This window comes from Orbicella franksi, chromosome 8 (genome assembly GCF_964199315.1).
Source record: "Orbicella franksi chromosome 8, jaOrbFran1.1, whole genome shotgun sequence".
Taxonomy (NCBI): domain Eukaryota; kingdom Metazoa; phylum Cnidaria; class Anthozoa; order Scleractinia; family Merulinidae; genus Orbicella; species Orbicella franksi.
In genome coordinates, this window is record NC_138152.1 from 25,276,214 (window position 1) to 25,294,659 (window position 18,446).

The window sequence follows — 18,446 nt, forward strand, 5'->3', positions numbered from 1 at the left end:
CTTGTCAGTCGTGTGAAACCCGAAAAATCTGGTACCGTCTGACACACCATATCTGATATCACTGTCAGGCCCTTGTTCAATACTGACGTCATTTGCAACAGTGATTTCTACTGTCATCCTTACAGGCGCCGGCGGGAATCATGGAAACTTTGAGAAGAGCGGCGTTTCTTATTGAGCCTGTGTTGAATGTAAGTTGGTCAGCGGTAACTGTACGAGAACTGTCAATGTAGGACGCATGCGTCTCCAACCAAGAAGGAGTCATGGTTTGATGGTAAATCAAGTTTTCCTGAAAACGTTATTAAAAAAGTAATCAAGATCGACTCTTAGAGTTAAGCTATAGCGGAGCTTCAGCTCGCTTAGCGGAGTATCATGGGTAAAAATTAATAGCGAAAACTTGCAGGTAGTTTTCCATCAGACATAACTAGAATAGGTAATTGAAATCACGAGTGTCCGAGCACTTGACTCACCTTTACATTACAGAAATCCGCTGAACGTACCGACTGCTCACAACAGGAAAGAGCGACCTAAATAAAAAGAAAGTAAACAATTAGTCGTTGAATAATGACAGGGGATACTCCACAAACATTTACTTAGGGGAGTGTGAGCCGCTTCTTGAAACATTTGCCTTCAGTTTCAGACTAAAAGATGCTATTTTAATTACCCTATCTCTGGCTTAACCTAGTAATTGATACCTATTTCAGACCAAATTCTACTCAGGAACCTTTTGCGTAATTATTTTAGAAGGCCCTCAAATAAGATTGATAAAAACGCATCTTTCATAAGACGAATATCAACAAGGATACAAATATCTTCTTCCGAGACTTACACATAAAGCTGACTAAGGCGTACAAACCATACTCTATTTCAAAATGTTAAAAATCGATACCCTATTTCAGACCAAAACGGCTAAAAAGCCAGGCGCTTTGGCGCCGCACATAACTGTTTAGGGGGGAAGGGTAGATGCCACCCCCCATAAGTTAATTTCAGAGTTTTGAAAAGACTATTTACTCTAAGGGGTTGAAACTTTCAGTAGCTGTTCATTAATCCTTCTGTATTTTTTCCTCCAGCTTTCTTCATCAAATTGCAAATATTTAAGAATTTGTACATTTCATAACTATTCTGGCTTGATTTTGTATTAAGTTCCGTTATTTCTTGAATTTTTAAGGAAAATAGTAGCTAATAGTGAAATCCAAGATAGCGGATCTAAGATGGCTAGTCAAATGACGTCATAATCAACAAAGCTGGTATCATCTTGTAGAGCAATCTCAGGGCTATCCGGAATCAATGTAATTACCTTATCTCGCTGAACGAAAACCCAGGGGAGGGGTTCCATCCACCCATCCCCCTTGGTACCATGTTGGGGGTATGAATTGGCTTGTACGTCCGAGGGTTCAAATACAAGGCAAGACCCCCGGACATTCATCACGATCGTCCTTAGTATAGCGTAGTTTTCTTTCAATGAATGACCAAAGGTTGATTCCATCACTGTACCAGATCATCCAAAATTCCTGCCTAGACTAAGTTCTAAGCTAGTTTTTGGAATCTTGTTCTTTCTTAGTTCCAGTGTTCTAATACCAACTCATCAGAGGTACCCAGCGGATCGATCGTTTCGGTAAAATATCTGTTCGGTAGGTCTTTTGATTTAGTTAATAACCTCTCGGATTTTCTCTGGGGAGCTCTTACCTCGTACTTTCGTGATATGAGACAATTGATGCATTTTGTTTTGGGATTGGTAAGAAGAGAGACGGTTCGGGTACCGCTCATGTGTTGTTTCCTGCAAGCAGGAAGTAAAGCGCACTGCTCAAAATAGGGTCAGGTGGCGGGCACTAGTTGACGACCTATTTTCCATCAGGAACAAGGAGGATTGAGTTAGTGAGTGAGTGATGTTTTCGGCAAGGCAATACGACCTAAGGCTTTCGGGAAATTGACTTAAAAGTCCTAATAAATTCGACAGGACAAGCTCTAATATGACTAAATAAATAAAAACTAATGTATCTCGGCTTTAAATTAACCCACAGAGCTTTAAAAGTACTAAAACAGCGTTTTAGTATGAACAATTTGAGACAAACCGACGTTGGGTGCTCCTGCAGCTGACACATAACAAACGTTTTTAAAAATTTTTAAGACGCGGCTGCTAATCCGCAGGCATTGAAACAGCAGCAGTAAAATCTGCATATTCACACGATATTGAGCAATCTGTCGATATAGTCCGAACTGCGAGGGACAAACAGAAAGTATAATTGCTACATGAATATATCATAGACGCTACCAGTTAACAAGAACACTTTTGCGTGTTATTGTCCCGAGTTCTCTTACGCCAGTGTTCTCTGCAGGTCTTAATGGCAAGTGTGGTAAAACAAACAAACAAACAAACAAACTCGGAGGCAAGTAATTCCTGATGCTAAAGGTCCCATGGAACAGTACCCTTTACCTACGCATTCGCCGGAATTTTTTACTGGAAAAAACTTGAGGCTGCTGTTTAGATGTCTAAATCACTTATCTTTCAGTGTCTTCAATACGTCAACGGCTTATTCGAAAGAGCAAGAAGACAACAGCTAAATGGGTCGTTAAAAGGGTAAAAACAGAAACTTTCGATTCGCAAAACCTACTTGTGTCTGTAAGAAAAGAAGTGAATTTATCGTCGAGCACCAGTTAATCTGTGTTACGCGGATTTTTGCAAGGAAATGATTCACAATAGCCGGACTAACACTCGTTTTTTAATTTGTCTATCACCGCTCAGTTGTGTTTGCTCAGTCTAGTTTACTGTAGTATAACTGCAACTGAGTGTGATTCTCGCTCAATAAATTAACAAACGAGACTGCTATCTCTTCGAAATCAATGGGTAACAGGGAACAATTTGGTTATTTAATATTAAGTTCAGTTAAATGATTCCTTTATTTGTTCATTGAAAACTATACGTGGTAGGTCGAACTGAAGAAAAATAATCAAAACTAAAACGTTTCCAAACTTTGTTGTATATACGGAAAATTAACTGTTATTGTCATAAGTTAAGCAGCAAATTAAACTGCCAGAACTTTTTCTGACATCTTTGAGAACTTTGCGCCTGTATTTAAACATTCATAATTGCTTTTAGGGATGGATTTGAAACTTACAAAGTGTGTTTATAAACCTGAATCTACACTGAACAAATTTTTCAAAGCCTGGTAGCATTAGTTCCTTTTGTCTTGTGGTGTATTTGATCAATTTTGGATGTACTTTTTGGATATATAGATTCTTTTTCAGGAAGACGGTTTTGCAAATCTGGAAAGTATGTTTAGACCAATAGGAAAGCTTTTAAAATGAGTTAAGACAAACTTTTTTCAATTATTAGGGACATTGAATTGCTGGAATGGTTTGTTTTGTTGCTCATGGTGTATGAATTCAGCTACACTTCTTCTCGACGTATCCCTTCTCCTGTAAACATTATACTAAGCACGTCCGCACCAGCTGAGCTTCAGGGAGAATATGAATAATATGTCATACCTAAAAAATGTTAAAAAATAGCAGAGGTTATACTTGTGATTTCTTTCCCTACCCTATAATCCTCGCACGTACAAGCTGTCGTGAAGACGTCATTTGATCCGCAGTCTTGGATCCGCCATCTTAGATCAGCCATCTTGATATTTCACTATTTTCTTAAAATGTCAAGAGATACGGGAAATCAGTACTTAAGAATCAAGCCAAAATGCTTTTTGAATGTAGAAATTTAAGAATTTCTGCATTTAATGAAGAGAACTTATTTTTGCCGGGCCCCACTGAAAACCACATGTATGTGAAGTGGGCTCCCTGTTGAAAGATCTTTATTATTATTATGATTGTTATAATTGAAAAAGAAAGAGAATCATGTGAAGAAAGTTGATGTTTGACCAGACCTACATGAAGTATGCAGTTACCATGGAAACGTCAAAAATCGTAGACACACTAATGACATATCAAAATGTCCTTCAAGAATGAATGAACATCTACGGAAAGTTTCATCATCTTAGAGTAAGTCGCCTTTTCACAACTTCAATAAAAACCTTATGGGGGTGAGGGGGGAGGGGGGGGGGCGGGCATCCACCCCTGCTTCCCATGTAGTGCAAGGGCTAAAAGGACCAAAATGACGAGATTTCCTCTTTTCTTTTGTCTATTCTCAACTTTTATATTAACGAATATTTGTGTTTTCTCAACGGCCTTTCAAAAATAAGATGAGGCTTTAACTCTTCAGGGGAAAAAAGGGCTCTATGTCCAAAGTATTGCATTGATTGTTCAGCAAGTTGCAATTAAATTTATCTCTTTATAACTTTCCCGTCTGACTGCTCTACATTGATGACAGTTTCCGAGTTCGAGGTACACTCGTGCAGTACTTTAGACATATATCCCTTGTTTTGCTCTGTCCAGTTGAAGCTTCATCTTATAATTGGAAGAACGCTGAGAAAGCACACATATTCAATTAAGGTTAATAACGGAAAGAAAGAAAATCTCGTCATTTTGTTCTTTTAGCCCTTGGACGTACAAGGGGAGAAAAGTTCTGGATACCAACCCTCCACCCCAATAAGGTTTGTTCCGAGTTGTGAAAAGTCGATTCACTCTAAGACGCTGAAATTTTCAGTAGCTGTTTATTCATCCTTCGCAGACATTATGATCTGTCATTTTTTGTGTCTACTATTTATGACATTGCCATGGTAATCTCAAACATGATGTAGGTCTGCCCAAAAATCAACTTTTTTTGACATAATTCTCTATTTTTTTCCAGTTCTCTTCATTAAATTGCAGAAATTCTTAAATGTCTAAATTTTATAAGCATTTTGGCTAAATTTTTGATTGCTGATTTCCGTTATTTCTGGACTTTTTAAGAAATTAGTGAAATTTAAGATGGCGGACCCAATTAAGATGGCGGATCCAAGACTGCTGATCAGATGTCGTCTTCACGACAGCTTGTACGTCCGAGGGCTAGAGGATCAGGGAAAGAAATCACAATTATAACTCCTACTATTATCCAAAATTTACAGGGATACTACAATATTCGTATTCTCCCTGAAGCTCGGCTGGGGCGGACGTGCTTAGAATAGTGTTTACTTTGAGAGGAAGGTCAGCTGAATTCATACGCCATTAGTAACGAAACAAACCATTCCAAAAAATCAATATCCCTAATAATTAGACCATTTTCTGTTAACTCATTATAAAAGCTTTTACATTGGTCTAAGGATACTTTCTGCATTTGCAAAAACGTTTTCGTGAATAAAATATATATATATCCAATTAGAACATCCAAAAGGAATTGATCAAATACCTACCCCACGACACAAAAGGAATGAACTAGCGGCCAGTTCGGACTTTTAAAAGCCCTTTGTCTTTGATTTCTATTTGTTTCTTCATGAATTGAAAATTGTCTAACGGAATGAAGAACACAATCTTTATCTCTCGTCTGGGTATCTATAGATAAAAATTAAAATAAAACGGGGGAAAAATTTACCAGAACTTCGGGTCGTATAAGTTAGAAGAAAAGCCCAACCGGAATAAGGTTAAGCAAGCGATCTTCCATGGCTTTGAACAATTTGGTCAGTGTAGATTCAGGTTTATAAACACACTTTGTCAGTTTTAAACTCATCCTTAAAAGCAATTATGAAGGTTTAAATACAGGAGCAAAGTTTCCAGAGATGTCAAAAATGTTCTGCAGTTTAATTTGTTGCTTAACTTATGACAACAACATTTAATCTTCCGTGTAAACAACAAAGTTTGGAAACGTTTTAATTTTGATTATTTTTCTCCAGTTCGACCTACTTCATATATTTTTGAATATGCAAAAAGGAATTATTTGACTGAACTTAGTCTTAAATAAACAAATCGTACCTTGTTACCCATTAGTTTTGATGTGATAGCAGTCGCGTTTGTTTAGTCAGGGAGAATCACACTCAATTGCAGTTATGCCTCAGTAAACTAGACTGAGTAAACACGACTGTGAGTTCACAGACAAAATAAAATAGGAATGTTAGTCTATTATTAATCATTTCCTTGCAAAAATCCTCGTAACACAGATCAACTGGCGCTAACAGACACAAGTAGGCTTTGCAGAAGTCTCTGTTGTAAGCTTGCAGTGCCCTATATGTTTCTAATAACGCTTATTATTGTTTTTGATTATCATCTTCTTTTTTAACATTTAGCTGTTGATTTCCTGCTCTTTCGAACAAGGCACAGGCGTATTGAAGACACTGAACGGTAAGTGATTTAGACATCTAACAGAAATCTCAGTTTTATTCCATAAAAATTCCTGCGAATGCGTAGGTGAAGATTACTGTTTTGTGGGACCTTTTTCATCAGAAATATTTGCCTCGCAGTTTTTTGAACACTTCCCGTTAGGACATGCCGTGAAAACATGCATACGAGAAATTTGGGATAATAACCAGTCATGCCAAAGCATTCATGTTTACTGCAAGCGTCTGTGATACATCCATGCCGCATTTTCGATGTTCATCCCTCACAGGTCAGAGAATATCGATCTTGAAAGATGGCTCAATATCGTGTGAATATGCTGTCCCTTTGCCTGGTGATGTGCAATGTGAGTTAATGTCAATACCAGTTTCCTCTTTCATTTAAGAACCTTTGCTATGAGTTGTCAGGAGAACACTGAAACTAAGAATGAGATTTTAGCAGCAAGCTGAGCACTTAGCCTAGCAGACATTTTGGTACGAACTAGTACAGTCATTGAATCAACATTTGGACTTTTATAGGTTTGTCTCAGAAGAAGATATTTTTATCCTTGTTACTATTCGTCTATTGAAAAGTTTGGTTTCATTAATCTCATTAAAGGCCCTGCTTAAATAATTGCGCAAAAGGACATACATTTAAGCCTCTGTTTTAAAGCGGCCACTCTCGGGGATGAGACAACTGGCTGCTTAATAGGGGTGGCCGTTTAATAGAGGTTCACCCGAAAACAACGTTGGGCGTGGTCCAGTTTTCAGTTTATCAAATATACGTGCAAACAAATGCAAGAGGAGAAAAAGTAGAACAGTGATGGTTTTTTGTCCATAACGTTAGCAAAAGCCAAAGAAACAATTACGTGTACAGACTCGACGAGTCTGTCAACCCAACACTGGCTTGTGTGCTGCACAAACAAACTAAAACGCTTCAAGACTTTGTTTTGTGATTGCTTCAATTAAATACTGCTGAAAATGTGTTTTTAAAGTATTTCACATTGCCATTCTTTTACCTTCATCTGGCCAAAAACGTTCAACTTCAAATCTTCGTGGCCTTTTAATAGAGGAATAAAACAAAACAGAATCAATCAATAGAGGTTCGACCGTAATTCCTGGGTAGAATTTGGTCAATAATAGGTAACAATTACTAGGCTTAGCTTCAAACAGGGAAAGAAAATGACATCTTTTAGTGTGAAACCAAAGGCGAAGGTTTCAAGAAGTGGGTCGCACACCGTCACCCAAACTTTCGTTTACTATCCAGCTCTCAATATTAAATGACTAATTGTTTACTTTCTTGTCGCTTAGGTCGCTCTTTCATGTTGTGTTCAATCAGTATGTTCAGCGGATTCCTGTAATGTACAGGTGAGTCACGTGATTTCCTCGGAGGCTAGTGATTTCAATATTACCTATTTTAGTTATGTCTGATGGAAAACTACTTGCACGTCATACGCCATTTAAAATACTTATCTACAGGAAAAAAAAAGAACTCTCACCCATGGTGCTTCGTTGGGCGCACTGGAGCTAGGCTATAACTAGTTTTAAGAGTCTTGATTACTTTTTTAATGACGTATTTTTGGAAAAACTGATTTACCGTCAAACCATGACTCCTTCTTGGTTGGAAGCGCATGCATCCTACATTGACAGTTCTCGTACAATTGCCGCTCACCAACTTACATTCAACGCAAGCTCAATAGTAAACGCCGCTCTTCTCAAGGTTCCCATGATTCCCGCCGGTGTCTGTAAGGATTCAACTCCGCTGACCGTAGAAATCACAGTTGCACATGACGTCAGCATTGGACAAGGGCATGACAGCGATATCAGATATGGCGTGTCAGACGGTACCAGATTTATTGGGTTTAAAACAACTGACAAGGGGAATTACATCATCAATCATGCTACGGATTGGAAGGGTTTTCTGGCCCTACTTTGACATCTGCTCGACGTGAACCGGTTTTCCCTAAACCCAGCGACTCTTTCTACCCCGGTCAGTTTGTCTTCACTCTCAAGCTGGATGAACGCTGGGGCTCGTGCTACCTTGCGCATGACGGACGCTTTGTGAGGACCGCTGGCTACAACAACCGGCTAATGTTTAGTAAGGGACTCTCCCTTGAAGTCTATAAAAGTGGTAAAGGAGAGAAAGTTGGAATCAAGTACGTCAAGGTCGCCATCAAGCGAGATGCTTAGAGGGAGAAGTCTTGAAACGCAGCACAATTAATGTAATCGGCATCACTAGAATTGTCACGAATTGACCTTAGGGGAACTTTAGCAGTAGAAAATCAGAATAAAAGTAATATTGGGAGTTGATTATTTGTGAAATTATAAATGGATAGAAACTTCAGTGAAAAAAATGAAAATTTTGCCGCGGGTTGATTAATAAATAATAAACAAGGGATTTACTTGGAAAAATATGTTTCATCCTAAGCCGTCCTAACTCTTGCTTCTCGCTGTAAATAATAACAATTCTCTCTCTCACAAATTTTGTGTCCACAAACAGAAAATCGCTGATAAAGTTATCAATTAAAGCAGTTGATATGTTGCAGTTGATATGTTGCAGTTGATATGTTGCAGTTGATATATGCATCAAAAGCGCTATTAATTTTCTTACTTAAACTACGCTAACACCTACATAGATGTTCTGTTGTCAAGTGAAACGGCTAGCCTCTTAGCCTCCTTGAGGTCATTATGAAACTCCCGCGCGCTTAGGATAGCGTCAGTAAACTTAAGTTAGTTCACCGTCAACTATGACACAAGGAAGACTCGATCGACTTACAGGTTGCTCGTTGTCTGGTCACTTGAGTCGGCTAAGCGGTCTGAGTTTGAGTCGTTGAGGGTACTGTGTTTTATCTTGAGCAAAACAGTAATAGAGTGTTCCGTGGTGATAACTGTCCAACAGTACCAATTTAATGTAGACACAATGAAAGATGCGAATGCAGCCATAACACTACTGGAAAAAAGACTTGTAAAAATGGTAGTAATAGAGTGTGTCATCAAATTCTCAAATCCAAAACTAAAGAGCCACTAAAGGTTTTATCCTTACATCTGTTTATAACTTTCCAGCTCAATAGCGTCCTTCGTTTGGAAACCAGCGCATTTTGAATTTGGGAGTTATGGCGGTGCGTGACATGAAGCTAAGATCGCGTTTGTCGAAAAATATACACTTATCCCGTGGTTTTTAGCCATTTTAGGAGTTAAAGTACATTAAAAACCCGCGTGTAAGAACCTACTTTTTTCAGAGTTTGGCAAAACAGGTTCTTGTATTATGGGGTACTTATTGAAAAGTTTAGGCTAAGTAGGTTCTTAATTAGCTTCTTAATTTCTACAGAGTTGACATTGTTGTTGATTATCAGAAAATAGTATAAAATCTGGTCTGTTCTTCATTATAAATATTCATTAATATACCCATGTTGCCAAAAGTCCAACAACATTAATTGATATTATATTGTTATATTAAAACAATGATCAAACTGCAAGAGGATACATGCATGGAGCATTTGAACCAAGACCAAGATTACATAGAAATGATACATTCTGTAAATTGTAGCAATAATTGTTTCATAACAACAGTTCAAATTTAACATACATTGTGCATTTTGAGTTTCATTTAACAATTCAATTTTCTAAACTCTCGATCACCTTTTTGTTTTTGGTAAAAAAAATATATAAATTAAATAGTTAAACCCCACATATAAGAACCTGTTGGAATTTGTTTGGCTAAACAGGTTCTTATATTTTGGGGTATTAAAAAAGCAAATTTCTGCCTGAAGGTTCTTAAATCCCTAGGTTCTTACACGCGAGTTTTTAATGTATTAGGAAAAGTGCTCGTGTAAATGTTTTCTGGTTCGGTTCAGATAATCAGTCGACTAGGTAGCCAAAGTAAGTTCCAGATGTTTACACTATTTTCCGGCCGCCATATTGGAGGACTAAGGAGGTCCACCAACATGGCGGCTCCATTTTGCGCGGAACATTTCGACGAATATCTCAACTTTGGAACAACGCACACACCTTAAACTTGGAGACCTGTCTTGTTTATTTATCGTCTATAATATCTCAATTTCTTGACTTTATCCATTGAATGGTTTTTGATTTTACCTTTTACTGCGTGACAATGAGAACACTCTATAGCAAGACAATAATACATTACGTCTCCTTTCTGCAACTTGTTAAGGGTGTAAATGAGAACGGGCATACTGAAGGGTAGCACACAAAAATGCTTGAGGATTACGTGCAGTGGACAAGCATCTCATCCAGAAAAACTAACAATACTTTGAAATTCTTCAGACCAAGGAAATCGGGCTTTCCAGTAGATGCATTAGTTTTTCCCAGGTGTGACTAAATTAAACGTTGTTCGTTGCTTGGGGTATTAATTATACCATTATCTGATTCAACAGGAAGAGGTATTGTAAGAAGTAAAGCACGTGTTTGGATCCAGTTTTATTTTAACCCTATTCAGACCGGAATGCGGGTGAGAAAGTCGTTTTAGACCCTTCGCAACTTTCACCGCTTGTAACTTTAATGTTGTTGAATCAATGAACCCCAAATTTGATGAATTTTCCTAAAATGCATCTGGGAGTTTTGTGTCACTCGTTTTTTGTTCAGCTTTTAAAACAAAACTCAATATATTAACTTTCTTGCTGTAGCTTTTACTCCTTTAGACTCTATCTTTCTTATCAGCTTTTAGTGTTTTTCTGAGATTTTACAAAACTCACAAAAACCAAGAAGGCGGATCTCAACAACCACTCTACTGTGATGTTGGTATCCTCATTAAAGATTACTACTACTACTACTATCTAATAAAGTGGCAGTTTGAAAATGACGCCAATTCTTCATATTTTGCGTCCAAAAGGATATATTAATGAACGTACCATAAATCTCCCAGGTTTCATGGCCATAGCTAATAGTTACAGGGTGAGGGCCAAAAAATCCATCCCCTCGACCCCACAAGACCCCAAAAAGCCTGGGCCCGATTAGCAATCTAGTCTATTTACACCACCAGTAAAGGTTCATCCCGTTTTGAAGTCCGTGCGAGTGTCCCTGACAGAAATACTTGATGTACAAAAACCCACTAGGAATAGGTCGCTGATAATCAGTTCATACGTGGTAATTACTTAAGCAGAATACCAGCTAGAAAATGCTTGTGCCAAAGTTTAACTAATTAATGAAACAGACGGAAAGTAGACGATGTTACAGAGATTGAAAGGCATCAAATTCTTGTGAAGGGCAAAAATCTCACCTTTCTCATTTGCAGTTTTGACAAGTCTACTCAAGGAAAGTGATTAGTTGCATGTTAAGCGGTTTTCTGAAAAATGTATTTAATGATGCACGGACAAGCCACGGGCAACCGCTTTCAGACGTTTGCCTCAGAATTACCATTGAGAAGTCACTTTCGTTGTTCACCTTGGCAGAAGCACGAGTTCTTCTTGCAACATTAAAGCATTGCAAAGTTTGGGCAGACCTACATGATGTTGTGGTTACTGTGGCAACGTCAAAAATCGCAGACACACAAATGACATATTATGATGTTCGCGAAGGCTGACAACTTGGAAAATACCTTTTTAAAGGGAGGGGGTGGCATCCAACCCCTCCCCTTGTACGTCCAAGGGTTAAAAGAGCAAAATGACGAAATTTTCTCCTTTCTCTTTTCCGTTATTAACCTTTATTGAATATGTGCGTTTTCTTAACGGCCTTCCAATTATAAGATGAAGCTTTAACTGGACAGAGAAAAACAAGGGGCTCTATGTCTTAAGTGGTGTATTTCTTATTAAAAAAGTTTCGATTTATCTCTTTATAACTTTCCTAACTGACTGCTATACATTGATGACAGTTCCACGTTCGAGGTACACTCCGCGGCCAGTTCTGTACACCACTTCAACAAACGGACTCTTAAAAGCCCTTTGTCTTTGATTTCCTATTTGTTTCTTCGAGAATTGAAAATGTATAGCGGAAAAGAACACAATCTTTACTTCACGTCTTGGTATCAATAGATAAAATATAAAATAAGACGGGAGCAAAATCCACCAGATTTTCGGGTCGTGAAAGTTAGAAAAAAAGCTCGACCTCAATATGTTTCAGCGAGCGAGCTTGCATGGCTTCTCTGCTCTTTTCTTAAAATTTCACGGTTTTTTCTTTTGGTTCAAGTTTTTGTCAGCGTAATACGTCATTTCAACAAATAGCCTCTAGGAAATTCCTTTTTTAAGTTTTATTTTCTATTGTTTAACTGTTTTTTTGTTTTGTTTTGTTTTTTTCTTGTGTTGGAAATGAAACAAAGGTGAAGAATCCGAAGTTTTTTTCTTCATCTTTGGGTATTAATCAACCAGAACTTAAATTCAAATAAGATAGGGATAGGGATATATTTTCAGGCTTCTTCATTCCAGTTGCTTAAATTGGAAAATTTACTGCGATGATCATACTTCACTTTCAGAATATGACACTATATTGCGCGACACTATATATCATAATATACATGTATAATATAAACTCACTGGCTCTAAAAACGTTTCCATATCTCGACTGCAGGATTAGCGCAGAATTGTGGCATACACTGTTCGGGGGATCCACTGCCGTGTACTTTTGGTGACTTTTCGAGAGTTTACTATGGAAGACAAGTAGAACTGTTGCGGAAATTCGGTTTGAGTCTTTGTGCTTTATCGGAAAATGTCCAATGTCTTTCCAAGCCAAACTCAGCGGAGGCTCTCAAAATAATAGCTTGTGAATACAGCCGCCTCTTACTGCGTTGCTTTTCTGTCTTGTCTCAATTTTTTAGAAGAAATTCTAGTTCACTGAATCTATGTATTCACTTTGATATATAGATTTAGTCAAGACTAAAAGCGGAGCTCTTGATTACAATAAGCGATAGCCATACAGGAAGAAAATGATTTGTTTTTCTTGGATCAGATACTCCTCTAATTGTTCGGCATGTGGTTTCACTTCTTTTTCTAGTTAACTACTTAACAATAAGGTTACTATCAAATAAAGCGTACCCAATTTTCCAAGATTGTAGAAATTATGTAAACGCGAATTACTTTTTTCTCAGTTCGTGAGCGAGCGGAATTCAACAAATCCTGAAATCACGGTGAGCGGAATCGTCGTGTTGATCTATTTTCATGAACGAAATTGCAGTAATCCTCAGTCTAGTACCTTCTTTTACACTTCCATCGACAATTAATCAATGCAAGTGGATCTGTATTTACTTTTAAATGGCGAGGAAAGTCACTGTAAGTAAATTCAATTGAGTGTTTTGTTTGGTTGTTAGTAGCTTGGCGCGATTATGGCGCTTAATTCTTCATTTCTCTCACCGTAAAATGTTAAGTAAAACGGTAAGTTAATTTCAGTCGAGTTTACCTTCTGATCGTTGCTGTAAATAAGAGAATTTATGTGGAATACGCTTAACGAATTTCCTCGCTTTCTGCTATTCAATTTACGGTAGAAAAGTCTGATTTCAAGTGATTCGCAACGACTGACAGAGATTGTTTTTGTACTTCAACTTCGAACTTTGCACGAAATTTCACACCGGAAAAGCAACTTTGGAGAACTTAACTGGTGAACTAGATGCAACTAACACAAAGACGTTTTTGGTAAAAAGAAATAAAAGTTGACACTGGCTAAAAATATGCACTGGACGTTTCGCCTACTACTGTTGCCTTCTTCAGCAAAGATAAAAATGCAAATGTCTAACGGCGTCCTGCTTGGTATGTGTACACAATGTGTGATAAAACTAAATCATAGGACTCGGCTTGCGCACTCGCAGGGCAAATGTCGTAAGGACGTAAGGACGTGAGGACGTATGGACGGATGCACGGAAGGACAATCTTGTAACTGCCATTTTTTTTTTTTTCGGTCAGTGAGTTACCAAATTTTTCTAAGATATGGGGCTGCGGTTACGTGCCTTCAGCGCGCAGGAGCTCCCCTATAAATTAGCTTGCACTTACATGTAGTTCAATAAATTTCATTTTTTGGAAAAATACTGCAGGGAGCCATCCTACTGGTGATAGTTTTGTCATTTATCTCCGTGTTGTACAAGAGATACTGTGGGAGTTTAAATTTCCTGCAAACATGCAGTTAGGGGTAACAGTAATTTTTATTACCGGGTGTATAATAGGTTTATAAGCCTTAGTAGCTCGCAGCTAGCAAAGCTATTCTGGGCGAGCTACTATTACTTAAACCCTCGGACGTGAAAGCTAACTCATACACTCACGGTGGTATAAGGGGCTGGGACGGGGGCGTTAGAGAGAACCTTCCCCTAGGCTTTCGGTTTGTTAAGAGAGAGCAAAATGAATTTACAATGATTATATATCCCTGAGCTTGTTCTACAAGACGACACCATTTTTACTGGTTATGACGTCATCTGACGTCATTTGAACCGTCATCTTGGGTCCTCCATCTTGGATTTCACTATTTTCTTAAAAGATCGAGAAATAACGGAAATTAACCCAAAATCAAGCTAGAATGCCCATGAAATGTACAAATTCATGACTTTCTGCTATTTTGTGAGGAAAAGGGGAAAATACAGATTTATCTCAAAAGTTGATTTTTGGCCCGACCTACAAGAGATTTCTTGGTTGCCATGGCACATCAAAATTTCTCCAGAGAATGAGGAAAAAGCTGCTGAAAGTTTTAGCTCTTTAGAGTAAATCGTCTTTTCAGAACTTTGAAAAAATCTTATGGGGGGAGGGGTGGATGCCATCCGCCTTGTACGTCCGAGGGTTAAGAGTATTACCTCCGATGGTTAAGAGAATTAGAGAAAAAAAGGAAATTGAATAAATTTGTGAAAATAAACAAAATCAAACCAAAATATTATACCTAACACATGATATGGAAATTAAGTAGCTAACAGGGTTGACACGTTAAAAGAAGGAAGCCATCGGTCCTTTGAGAGGAGTTCCTCACTAGCCCATTAAGCTCCTTAGTGTAGGTTCAATTGTGAAAAACAATAAAACAGTTTCTTTTTCCCACACGTTTATTTTTCATTTCAACTCTTCAATACTAAGCACCACAGAAAAAAATAAACGGTTATGCGATTAAGTTGTGCAAGCATGCTTGGTTTACATGCCAGTTGCTCATTTTTTAAGAACATGAATTTCCAAGGTAGCTTTCCCAGAATTGGACATAGAGCCGCGAAATTTCAGACCAGAACCGAGGGATCTGTCATGCCAACCATTTGCCTTGAAGGGGTTTGCATCATAATACAAATCATAGTACTGATCATAGTTGGCCCTTTGGTTTCCAGGGTACAGCTTAGCATTCCACCAGTTCTGGTAAAAGTTATAATCAAACGGAACAGAGAACATCACAGCAAGTGTTTTGTCGATGCTTGGAATGTAGTAGGCAAGGACTCCGACAGCTCCCGTTGCGACTGGTCCAGACGTTTTGCGAGGTCCGTAAACAACAGCGCACGCTGTGGAAAATAGAATAAAAGAAACAGACAAGCAATTTACACATTTTAAACTCGGCTATCGCAAAATATCGTAATTTGTGAGTGGCAAGCAGATCGATTATTTGCCAACACCGAAGGCCGAGGCAAATAATTGATCTTTGAGATCAGTTGTAAGAAAATGAACCACCACCCTAGAAAATATAACCCTACGCCTTCTGCAAGCCACACAAGACACATACCAACTTTATCGATGCTCCAGTACTTATACATTTGAAAATATTTGAAATTTCGCAGTATTAGAAAAAATGTAAACATTTAAAAATCACGACGCAATTCAATTTAATATTTAGAAAACATGTTTTCCAAAGGCGTTTGCAACTTTGTAAGCCCTAATGTAAAGATGTTAACAAAAAAAAAGCTAATTATGAATACTGAAGTGTCCGAAACATGTTTTCTTAAGTCAAACGTTGCGTCTTCCTTTTGAAATTTTGAACGCATTTTTAAATAGAAAATTAATATTAAGACCCCTGAACGAAAAACTATGTGCCGAGTTATTTGTTTTTGATCTGCGCTTTCCCGACAAAGGTTTCAAGATGATTTCCGCAGAACATTCAAGCAATAATGGCAAAAATTAAGTTACCAAAAAAACTTCATGGCATAGTAATATTTTGAATAAAGGTAGGAAGATCTTATCGAAACCTTAGCTTTCAAGCTGACCCCGCAAGACAAAACTGGACTTGAAGTTAATTATCCATATTTCAATTAAAACGGACGTTTCGCGTTAGTTTAAAACGCAATAACACGCGCTTTAAGCATTTTTACGAGGTTCGACATTAAATTTCTCGAGAATGCTTGAAGATTTAATCGCGGGGTCATCTAGAGAAATAAATTACAGTGAGATGTTTTAAATAGTATTCAAAAAGTTACCGTGCTATAGGTAGATTTTTAGTCAATGAATTTTGCACTTATTGCTTGAACTTTGAGCGGAATCCGTCTTAATTTCTTTCTTAGTTATGAATCTGGGCCCTTTTAGAGAGACTCCAATTCTGAAAAATGGGGATATTACTTAGAAAATTACATCACACATTAAGCATGGTGCGAAATGGTGAAGGATGTTTGCGCAAGAGTCTTCTCAGAAAAAAAAATATACATATATGTTTAACAAGGTGAAACGTTGGTGTTGCTCATATTGTGTTAGTCAAGTTCAAGTAATATATCAAACACGAGAAACAGTGTTTCATCGGGATATTGAAACACCGAGAAGAGAGTTGAAATACGACGCGCAGCGGAGTATTTTTGACGAAATTCGAGGTGTTTGGATAGCCGATGAAACACTGTCTCGAGTGTTTGATATATCTTCTCAGTGAAACAAAAACTAAGCAGAAAAATCGCCTAAATATCTTCTCAGAAATTCTCAAAAAATCTCCTAAAATATCAAACGCTTTTTAAATATCTTGAAAACTCCTCTGAAAAATCTCTCATTTTTTATCGTAAAAAAAAATTCCGATTTTAAATCCCTTAGCCCAGCCAAACTTTCTAAAATCTCTTTCAGTGGACGGAATTGAAGGAGAAGATTCAGGTGCTTCGATGTTACCAGCTTCCGCCATTTTTAAAATTTGTTCCTTTAGCGCTTTTGTGATATGGAATACATTTTTCAAGTGGGAAATCGCTAAACTGTATTGTTTCTGGCATAAAATTTAGTCTTGTTTCAATGGGAAAGTGATGAAAACACAGGGCTAAGCCAAAATAGGTATGAATATTTTTAAATTTGCCTAACTTTTCTAAATATCTTAATGTTTCTAGAAATCTCGGAAAATTCTAAATATCCAAAAACATATCCAGATATTTGTGGCAAGGCCTAAGCGAGCCTCTGTAAATGCTAGATTCACTTCTTACCGTTATCCACAGAATAAGGCAAGTTTTCATCCGCAGTGCCAGAATAGAAGTAGAAAGAGCCTTGCTGCCAACGAAGTCCACTTTCGTTGTCAACGCCAATCGCGCATTTGCGTTTCACGTTAGCGAGGACATTTAGGACGTCTTTCAACAGATTGATTGTAAGCTGAGCACCTTCAATAACCGTTCCTGCAGCAACTGAAATGAAATAAGCAAGTTAGTTTCACAACCGAAATGTTTTTAAAACCTTCGCACTGAAGTCACCGATCTAGAGATCTACTTGCTATACCAACAGCTCCTGATTTTGACGAGTGGCGGCAAACCTGTGCCATCTTTAGAGGGCTAACTCAACTAGAATTGTACCAACTGGTAAAGTTTTTACTCCTGTAATGTTCTGTGTATATGCTTAACGTTTTGATATGTTTTGTTTGTTTGTTTGTTTTTGTTTTGTTTTGTTTTGTTTTGTTTTGTTTTTTCTAAGACCGATTCCTAAAGATGATTTACCTTTGCGCTTAGACTTTTCGCTGTCTTGGTCTTCCAAGTCCTTCGGCAGTTTAACTTCAGTGTTATGAGATCGCTCCAAAAGGGCCTCCAGTTCCTATGCCGGAAAAAGGAAAACAAACCAAACAACCCAAAGGGAGAGGGATTTTTTAGTTTTTAAGTTTCTAAGAGTAACATTGTAGCTTTTAGGGATAGTAAAGGGCGTCGGCCAATAAATGGATGTGTGCGCTATATAAATGAACTATTATTATCATTATTATTATTATTATTATTATTATTGTTCTTGTTGTTGTTGTTGTTGTTACTATTATTATCATTCAGTTGGATTTTACAGAAAAAAAAAACAATAATTTCTTTTTACCTGGCGATTGGGAACCATTTCAGGGAAGTCGGTTAAACCAGCATCTGCCAACAATGCCTGAACTTCCCGCTTTGTAAAGAAGAAAAAAGCTAAAATGTTAGAACAACAATCAGCAATGTTTCAAAACTGTCGCTTGACACATTGT

The 18,446-nt window shown here is 37.7% G+C and overlaps 1 long non-coding RNA gene and 1 pseudogene across 1 annotated transcript; one reads left to right on the forward strand and one right to left on the reverse strand.

Annotated features, from left to right (window-relative positions):
• Positions 1–6,007: 6,007 nt before the first annotated feature.
• Positions 6,008–8,470, forward strand: LOC145495159 (uncharacterized; annotated as a pseudogene).
• A 6,636-nt stretch (positions 8,471–15,106) lies between these two features.
• On the reverse strand, positions 15,107–17,782 carry LOC145495424 (uncharacterized). Its single transcript, XR_014050417.1, has 2 exons — positions 17,443–17,782; positions 15,107–15,567 (listed from the first exon to the last, which is right to left on the reverse strand). It is a non-coding gene; the product is annotated as an uncharacterized LOC145495424 (long non-coding RNA).
• Between the last annotated feature and the right edge of the window lie 664 nt (positions 17,783–18,446).